This window comes from Odocoileus virginianus, chromosome 9, assembly GCF_023699985.2.
Source record: "Odocoileus virginianus isolate 20LAN1187 ecotype Illinois chromosome 9, Ovbor_1.2, whole genome shotgun sequence".
Classification (NCBI taxonomy): domain Eukaryota; kingdom Metazoa; phylum Chordata; class Mammalia; order Artiodactyla; family Cervidae; genus Odocoileus; species Odocoileus virginianus.
The window spans coordinates 30,585,546-30,595,770 of record NC_069682.1 but is presented as its reverse complement, the minus strand read 5'-3'; the positions used below and the strand labels follow the sequence as shown (position 1 = coordinate 30,595,770).

Sequence of the window (10,225 nt, the reverse complement as noted above, 5' to 3'; positions counted from 1 at the left end):
ACAGTGCCTGGAACATGGGGAGGCTTCAATATACATAAACCAAAGATGGGAAAAAAGGAATATATGTTCAGTCTAGTGTCATTTTTATGCTGGTAAAAAAAAGAGAGAGAGAGAGAGAGAGAAATTGCCTAAGGGATTTAAAATTAATATTAGAGAAGAAAGACCATCCCAACATTGAAAATCAAGTCGCAGATGAACAGTCAGTGGCATGGAAAATGATCACAGTGCATTGTTAGGTGAAAAACAGTTGATTATAAATAGTACATTCAACAGAATTCCAATTTTAGGAAAAAAAGAAAAGAAAGACAACACTATGCATTTTCCACAATGAACATGAATTATTTTATAATTGAAATAAACCCTGCATATTATTTATAGCAGACATATGTAGGCTTTTGGATGTCCAGCATCACCCCAATTCCTTATAACATCCCAGTATTCTTATGGGGAATAATCTTTGTCGCTGTGAGAGAAGGAGGAGGGCAGTTTGTGGCTCCCATATCTACTTTCACATATGGAAGTCAAGAGGGCTTTGGCCTCGGAGGTGGTGCTACAGGAAGGGTGGGTCTTTGGGAAGATGATTTTAGTGAGGTGACATACTGTGGGTGGGGAAGTGGGTGGGGCTGGGATTAGCTTCATCCCTGCCCTTTCTCAAGCCTGGGTTTTCTCCTCCTACTGTGTTCAGGAGCCCCTCTTAGCCTTCCAATAAATTCTTTTCTGCCTAAGTTAGCCAAAATTTATTTCTGTTGCTTGTTGTTGTTACTAGGAACTGTTATTAGTAAGTTATTTTTAATAACTGGAAAATGAACTAGGCAAGCTGCACTTAATATAACTACAGCAGCAGGACCATACTTTGCAGGCATAGTCTCATGCATGCAGGCAGGTGAGGCTGAGAAAGTAAAAAGGAAATGCTACATGTCCTGGCTGTGCCTACTGACTACCAAACATCTGGAATTTTGGAGATGAAAATTCATGGAAAAATTCAGATGCTCTCAAATATCCACTTGTTTGAGGTGGTTTGGAGGCTGATGATATTCATCAATCTTCGTAATCTGGGTTGACTTAGAATTTAGAACAGTTAACTAAACTAAAATGAATGAAGACCTGAAGCATGATACGGATTAACCACATTTACTAGTAGTTAGGAAAGCTTCCCCTGTATACTGCATTATGAAACCATAGACCTGGTGCTAACATGCTTTCAAACTTCACCCCAGGAGGAAGATCTGAATGACAGCTTTGTAGTGATGTTTTAATAACAGCAAACACCTGCATGTATTCATCTGCACTTAATTCGGTAGCATGACACCATTTGTTTTTGAAAGATTTCAAAGCCATCTGCTATTAAGATGATTAGTGCCCTGAAACACAGTGAATTTACTAGGTATTAGTCATACACCCTCATCGCTCATCTCTACCACATTTCAGGATGCTTGGCCCCTAAAATCTGTTGACTTGCCTCAATTATTTTGCCGATTTTTTCTCTCTCATGGCAACCCACTACCTGCCAACTGTAAGTCTGACCCAAGCTTTGGACAAGTTCTCACACCTAGAGAACACAGCAAGTTTCACAGAAAACCATTATCCAGCTTTCTGGGAAGAATTACTCTAAATAGCATTTTCACTCATTATGCAATTTTTCATAATTTGCAATCAGTGCTGTGAGGGCAGCAGAAAAATCTGTTACACAATTAAAAAAATTTTTTTAACTCTTTATGTTATATTGGAGCATGGCCAATTAACAGTGTCGTGATAGTTTCAGGTAGACAGCGAAGGGACCCAGCCATCCATATGCACATATCCATTCTCCCCCCCGTCGCCCCGCCCATCCAGGCTGCCCCACTGAGAAGGGCTGCCTGGGTCATGTCACACAATTTTACATAAACCAATACTTCTCACATTGAGATATGCATATGGATCATTGAAGGATCTTTGTAAAAAAACACCTGATTCAGTGGGTATTCTGGTTATATGTTGCTGGGCAGCAGATCATCTCAAACACAGAGGCCTACAATAGCCACTAAATGAATAATCATTTATTTTGCTCACAAACCTGCTCTTTGGGTGGGGATAGCTCGCTCCCACGCTTACTTATATGGGAAAGTTGGACACTGCAGTGGGAGCCGAAATCACTTGAAGACTTACACTCAGTCTGGTGGTTGATGCTGGCTGTTGCCTGATATCCTAGCTTGGGCGCTTGACCAGAAACCCACACATTTCCCTTCCATTTGGAGGCTTGGCCTCCTTACAGCATGGTGGCTGGCTTTTATTAATACCAAGTGTCCCAGTGACACAAGGCAGAAGTGCATGGCTTGTTTATGACCTAACCTCATAAGTTACAGAGCACCACTTCTGCCAGACTCCATCAGTGGGGATCATCCTAATGATTTTCCCAGGTTTAAGGGCAAGAGACATTACCCACATCATTTGATGGGAGGTTAACAGGAGGTCAACTCTTAGCTCAGTTGGTAAAGAGTCTGACTGCAATGCAGGAGACCTGGGTTTGATCCCTGGGTCAGGAAGATACTCTGGAGAAGAAAATGGCAACCCACTCCAGTATTCTTGCCTGGAGAATCCCATGGTCAGAGGAGCCTGGCGGGCTATAGTCTATGGGCTGCAAGAGTCGGACACAACTGGGTGACTAAGCACACGTGGGGTCAGGCCCTTCCCTCCTCTCCAATCTCTCCTCTCTGGCTCATTACCCTCCAGCACAGAACCTTTCTGTTTTTCAAACATGCCAAGGATTCTCCTCCCTCATGCCGTGAACATCTTCCTACAAAACACATTTTTGCACATGGGCGTATTCTTGCTTGGAAAATCCCATGGACAGAGGAGCCTACCAGGCTGCAGTCCATGAGGTCGCTAAGAGTCAGACACGACTGAGCGACTTCACTTTCACTTTTCACTTTCATGCATTGGAGAAGGAAATGGCAACCCACTCCAGTGTTCTTGCCTGGAGAATCCCAGGGACAGGGGAGCCTGGTGGGCTGCTGTCTATGGGGTCGCACAGAGTCAGACATGACGGAAGTGACTTAGCAACAGCAGCCGTATTTTAGTAGAATCAGTTCTTAGAACTGGAAGTACTGGAGAATAGGACATATATATTTAACATTTTAGTAGATGTTGAATTTTTACTAAGTTGTCTTTGAAAAAGCTTATGCCAATAAATACTTCCAGGGCTTTCCTGGTAGTCCAGTGGTTTAAGAATCTGCCTGCCAAAGCAGGGGACACAGGTTCAATCCCTGGTCTGGGAAGATCCCACATGTCTGGGGGCAGCTAAGTCCATGAGCCACAACTACTAAGCCCACACTTTGCAACAAGAGAAGCCCTCACACCACAACTACAGAGTCACACCTGTTTGCTGCAGCTAGAGAAAGCCCACAGGCAGGAATGCAGACCCAGCACCGCCAAAAATAAAGAAAGAAAAATAACTTACAGAGATACCTGTATAACAAGCACTTATATAGTTTCCTGCATGCTAAATAGGCAAGTGTCCTAAGGTTTTTCCAAATATTAATTCACTAATATATGCATCTATTTCTCTATACCTTTGCTAACTTGTTTTTCATTTCTGTTCATCTGATAAGCAGAAAATCTTACTATTGCAAGTTGCATTGCTTTGCAATTTGCAAATAGTATGGCTGAACATTTAAAAGTGTTATCTTGGAATGGTCTATTCATGTGCTCGGTCTATTTTCTTTCTGGGTTTTCATCTTTTTTCTTCTTGTTAATTTTAAAGAGCTCTGTGTGTATTAGGGATATTAGCACTTTAATGTCATAGGTGACAAAATTCAATAATCACTTATTTACAACTCTACTATGTAAATGTTAGGGGCTTCCCTGGAGGTCCAGTGGCTAAGACTCCATGGTTCCAGTGAAGGGCGCCCGGGTTCAATCCCTAGTCAGGAACTAGATCCCACATGCTGCAACTAAAAGCAAACAAATAAATAAAAATATTTTAAAAGTTCTAAAAGTTTTTTTTTTTTTTTTGTAAGTTTGGTGCAGCTCTTTTGATAACAGAATGTTTCTGTTTTTCAAACATGCCAAGGATTCTGCTCCCTCATGCCGTGAACATCTTTCTGCAAAATACATTTTTGCTTATGGGTGTATTTTAGTAGAATCAGTTCTTAGAACTGGAAGTGCTGGAGACACTCAATTGACTTAAAGAGTTTTTTCAGCCTTTGCATATTCCACTGAAAGTGAATACTGGTACATTTTGCTGAAGAAAAACCATGTTTGATCACAAGGTACCAGCACAGACCTCACTGGTACTGTTTCTTGAATGCTGCATATTATCTTTTCTAAATTCTGAAAAACTCAAAATTCCCTAAAACATTGGTCCCCAAGGACTTCAAGTAAGCTATTGTGGACTTTAATCACATCTGGGGTTTTTCCAGTTCACTTTTGGACGTGTTGAATTGCAGTTGCCTATGGGGTCTTCAAGTGCAAATGGCCTGCAAAGCAGTTGGATATATGAGTTAGAAATTTATGGGAGAGGTGGGGTTGAAAAAGCAGATTTGGGGTTTATCAATAGTTACATTAAAATCATGAGGGTACATTATCAGAAGGCATGTTTTGCTGGGAGAACAATGCTAACATCCAAGTTCAAGGGATGGATGCAAGAGTCCCTGGGGGGAAAGGGGCAGAGTGAAGAGTGGAGAAGAAAGCACGAACTGGACAGGGCGGAGGTGCCATCGCTCTGGGCTGGGGCCATGAAGACACGGAGCTGGGGCCATGAAGACACGGAGCTGGAGCTGCCGTCTGCGGCGTTCTCAATGGAGTGATTGTTGGATACCAGAGTGGAGTTAGAATGTGTGTGTGTTGTGGGGGGATGGAGTAGGAAGGCTCTTTGATGGTTGCCTCTGTGTCCAGGCTCAGGAATCAAGACCCCAACATTCCTAAATAACCAAGCAACTTTTCATCAGGCCTCCTAAGAAGGAGTCTCTAGCACTCCTTCCTCTCTGAAAGTTCACTTGAAGGGTCTGCAGCAGCAACATGGATGGACCTAGAGATGATCATACTAAGTGAAGTAAATCAGAAAGACAAATATCATGTGATGTCACTTATATGTGGAATCTAAAAATGACATAAATGAACTTATTTATGAAACAGAAACAGACTCACAGACATAGAGAACAAACTTGTATTTGCCAAGGGTGAGTGGGGAGGGACTGAGTGGGAGTTTAGAACTGACGTATGCAAACTATTCAAACTATTATATACAGGATGGATAAACAAGGTCCCTCTGTGTAGAACAGGGAATTACATTCAATATACTGTGATAAACCATAATGCAAAAGAATATGAAAAGGAATATATAGTATGTATAACTGAGTCACCTTGCTGTACAAGAGAAAATAACACAACATTGTAAGTCAACTGTAAATAAAATACATTTTTTAAAAAAATAAAGGATCCAGGACTTCCCTGGCAATCCAGCAGTTAAGACTGCGCTTCCAGCACAGGGGGTACGAGTTCAAACCCTGGTCAGAGAACTAAGATTCTACATGCCTCTCAGTGAGGCCAAAAAAATTTTTTTAAATAACAAAATGAAGGATCTGCAGGGACTTTCTTGGTGGTCTGGTGGCTAGGACTCTGAGATCCCAGTGCAATGGGCCCAGGATCGATCCCTGGCTAGGGAACTGGATCCTACATGCAGAAACTAAAAGATGCAGTGCAGCCAGAATAAATACATAAATATTTAAAAAAAAAAAATCTGTGTGGGGAGGAGCTGGCCCTCACCACCCACACGGGGCCGGAGGAACCAGAGACGGCTTGGCTTCTTCCTGTTTACTCCTGCAGGAGGGCCACGTCGGGACCTTTTAAAAAGGCATTTAGAAAGTCCTTGCCAGTGGACAAACACTGCTAAAGGGGACTCCTGAGGCCTCAGGTCTGCCCCCAACTGGCCCACTGCAAAACATGGCTGGTCTCCTAACAAGAAAAATCCACTTTTCATTGAATGCTCTCAGCCTTAAAATGTGCGCCTTTTGTTCATTCTCATTCGCCTACATTTGCATAAAACAAAAGTTCATTTTCAGAGCAGTGTGGAGGAGGCCTGTGCACAATTCCAGTTATTGTATACAAAAGTTGGGTGCCTAACTTTTTATCCGGAGAGAAAAGAATATATCCAAGATGGTAACGTGGATGTTTCCTGGCACTTACACTGGTGATGTCTTGTCTGTCTCTCAAGAAACAATGGACAATTATTTGGGATTTCTCAGATTTAGTTGCAGAACTTTGAGTTTTCATTTCTAATGGTTCTTGGCTGCTGAGTGGGTGAAAAAAACGAGTTAACTTCTTGAATATTTTAAATAGTTGTCATTGGTTCTGATTTTACCTCCAGTGGAAATATTTGAAAGTGTATAATGTTACTAACATCATTCTGTCAAGCTAATATGAACTGAAGAACAATAAATATTTGATGTAGATCATGATACAAATATTTCCAGGTCTGAGCTAATTTCTGGGCACACACACACACAAATATTAAAAAAAACCCGACTTTTCTTCTAACACTATTGAACTGTACACTTAAAAACACTTAAGATGATACATTTTATGTTTATTTTACCACAATTGAAACAAAATCTACTTCTTTTCCAAATCTTCGATATTTGGAAGCATGCATTTCATGAAGAAAGAAGTACTTTTAAGAACTGCTGATTTCAGTTTGAGAGCCTATGGATTTCTTTTCACAAAAAGTCAGTGATTATGAAGGCTTGATTTAAAGTAAGCCCTTCAGATGTAATCTCTCTATATATATTTTTTGAACTCAGAGAAACATGTTACTCAAAAACATGTAACGCTTCATGAATTGGTGTGTCACCCTTGTGCAGGAGCCATGTTAGTTAATCTTCTCTGTTTTGTTCTAATTTTTAGCATATGTCCTGCTGAAGTAAACACCAGATGTTATAACTCTAGGCAAGATTACTTGGCATCACAGAAATACAGAGCAAGGGGCCTAACAATCACCTCGAGGCTTTCAAGCATTTTTCTACAAATGAACAAGTTGAATTCTAGGTTGGGTCAAGAATCTGGGACTAGCTTCTGAAGCCATCCTCGGAGGAGAACCACCTGATGACGGAATACAAGTAGAACCCTGAAAAGTCAAACGTGCCTAAAAAACTTTATACAAAAACAGTGATTCCCCACACCCCAAAGAAAATCTAACAGGGGTCCCATGCCCCACCTCACCTCTTTCTCACTCTCCAGACACAGCCACTTTTTTTTTAATTGACAAAATTAGCATTTAATATTTTAATGAAATAATTTTTTCTTAAGTTACCTCCACTTTTTTCCGTTTATTTTTTAAAATTTAGTTTTAATTGGAGGCTAGTTACAATATTGTAGTGGTTTTTGCCATACATTAACATGAATCAGCCATGGGTGCACATGTGTCCCCCATCCTGAACACCTCTCCCACCTCCCTCCCCCTCCCATCCCTCTGGGCTGTCCCAGTGCACCAGCTTTGAGTGCCCTGTCTCATGCATCGAACCTGGACTGGTGACCTATGTCACATGTGGTAATATACATGTTTCAATGCTATTCTCTCAAATCATCCCACCCTCACCTTCTCCCACAGAGTCCAAAAGGCTGTTCTTTATATCTGTATCTTGCATCTTTATAGGGTCATCATTACCATCTTTCTAAATTCCATATATATGCATTAATATACTGTATTGGTGTTTTTCTTTGACTTCTCTGTATAATAGGCTCCAGTTTCATCCACCTCGTTAGAACTGATTCAAATGCATTCTTTTTAATAGCTGAGTAATTTTCAATTGTGTATATATACCATAACTTTCTTATCCATTCATCTGCCAATGGACATCTAGGTTGCTTCCATGTCCTTCAGTTCAGTTCAGTTCAGTTCAGTCGCTTCCATGACCTAGCTATTGTAAATAGTGCTGTAAATGAACATTGGTGTACATGTGTCTCTTTCAATTCTGGTTTCCTTGTTGTGTATCCTCAGCAGTGGGATTGCTGGGTCATATGGCAGTTCTATTTCCAGTTTTTTAAGGCATCTCCACACTGTTCTACATAGTGGCTGTACTAGTTTGCATTCCCACCAATAGTGTAAGAGGGTTTCCCTTTTCTCCGCACCCTCTCCAGTATTTACTGTTTGTAGACTTTTTGATAGTAGCCATTCTGACCAGTGTGAGATGGTTCCTCATTGTGGTTTTGATTTGCATTTCTCTGATAATGAGTGATGTTGAGCATCTTTTCATGTGTTTGTTAGCCATCTGTATGTCTTCTTTGGAGAAATGTGTTTAGTTCTTTGGCCCATTTTTTGATTGGGTCGTTGATTTTTCTGGCATTGAGCTGCATGAGCTGCTTGTATATTTTTGAGATTAATTGTCAGTTGCTTCATTTGCTGTTATTTTCCTCCCATTCTAAAGGCTGTCTTTTCACCTTGCTTATAGTTTCCTTCATTGTGCAAAAGCTTTTTAGTTTAATTAGGCCCCATTTGTTTATTTCTGATTTTATTTCCATTACTCTGGGAGGTGGGTCATAGAGGATCCTGCTGTGATTTATGTCAGAGAGTGTTTTACGTCAGAGAGTGTTTTGTCTATATTTTCCTCAAGGAGTTTTATAGTTTCTGGTCTTACATTTAGATTTTTAATCCATTTTGAGTTTATTTTTGTGTATGGTGTTAGAAAGTGTTCTAGTTTCATTCACGCTTTTTAGTTTAATTAGGCCCCATTTGTTTATTTCTGATTTTATTTCCATTACTCTGGGAGGTGGGTCATAGAGGATCCTGCTGTGATTTATGTCAGAGAGTGTTTTACGTCAGAGAGTGTTTTGTCTATATTTTCCTCAAGGAGTTTTATAGTTTCTGGTCTTACATTTAGATTTTTAATCCATTTTGAGTTTATTTTTGTGTATGGTGTTAGAAAGTGTTCTAATTTCATTCTTTTACAGGTGACTGACCAGTTTTCCCAGCACCACTTGTTAAAAGAGATGGTCTTTTCTCCACTGTATACTCTTGCCTCCTTTGTCAAAGATAAGGCAGACACAGCCACTTTTCATTTTGTTTCATCTCCAAATTCCTGCTTATTGATTACTCATGATTAAGTGATACCAGTTGTCTTATCCTGTGGAAGATGAAGCTTGAATCCTCTCTCACCATGATCAACACATACACACATATACCCCTCTTCTCAATAAGGTCGTGTTGTATGTTCAGCTATCAATCCATGCTTCCATTACTATGATGATGCAATATGCCAATTACAGCTGAGTCATGTAATACACTATGGTGACTTTTCCTTTCTTGCTTATCGGGATTCTTTATTTTTTTGGCACTTATTCAAAAACAAATTTAATAAAATTTTTTAAAGTTAGTTTCCATGTACAAGATACTGACTCTATTTCTCATGTTGCACAATTCATCCTTGAGCTGATCTTATACCCAATAGTTTGTGCCTCGCACATGCCCCTACTGGTAATCACGTGTGTGTTCTCTCTACCTGTGAGTCTACTTTTTTTGGGGTGGTGGGGTGGTTATACTTAAGATTCTTCTTTGAATCAGTAATTCTTTTTCCCTTAGTGTTCTATGTACCAATCACTTTACCCTCAACTCGGTCTTCAGCTATAAACTTTTTTTTTCTCAAAATCTTCAAACACATCCGTCAATCTGTTTGTCTTGGAAACGTAACTCTGGCAGTCTTCTGACTGGGGTGCTCTCATCTGGACTGGTTGTTCTTGATGCTCTCACCTTGATAATCCCTTCTTTTGTATGTCCCACATCTTCCTCCTTCCTCACTTGGTTGAGGAATAGCTCCCCAAGTTTTTTGGCTGTGCTAGGTCTTCATTGCTGCACTTGGGCTTCCTGTAGTTGTGGTCGGTGGATTCTACTGAGTGCAGACTTAGTTGCTCTGTGGTATGTGGAATCTTCTTGAATCAGGAATCAAACTTGTGTCTCCAGCATTGGCAGGCAGATTGCTAACCACTGGACCACCAGAGAAGCCCTTAGTTTTTTAAAATGTCTTCTTCCTAGTCCCACTTCCCTCCATATTATTTTCCTTGTTTGATTCTCTCATCCTGAAGACTTTCTTCACATGCCTTGTGATCCTTGGCTGTCTGTGCATATGTGGGGTGGGGACATGATGAAGCTGACCTGAAGCAACTGGTTCATGTGTTGACTGTGGCAATTCTGAAATGACAATTCTTTGGTTACTCCCTCTATGGCTGTCAAATTTTTCACAGAATCTTCTAATCTGCT

At 40.5% G+C, this 10,225-nt stretch overlaps 1 non-coding gene across 1 annotated transcript; it reads right to left on the bottom strand.

The window, feature by feature from the left end:
• Positions 1-6,791: 6,791 nt before the first annotated feature.
• Positions 6,792-6,901, bottom strand: LOC139036820 (U6 spliceosomal RNA). Its single transcript, XR_011489687.1, has one exon. It is a non-coding gene; the product is annotated as a U6 spliceosomal RNA (small nuclear RNA).
• Positions 6,902-10,225: the final 3,324 nt, after the last annotated feature.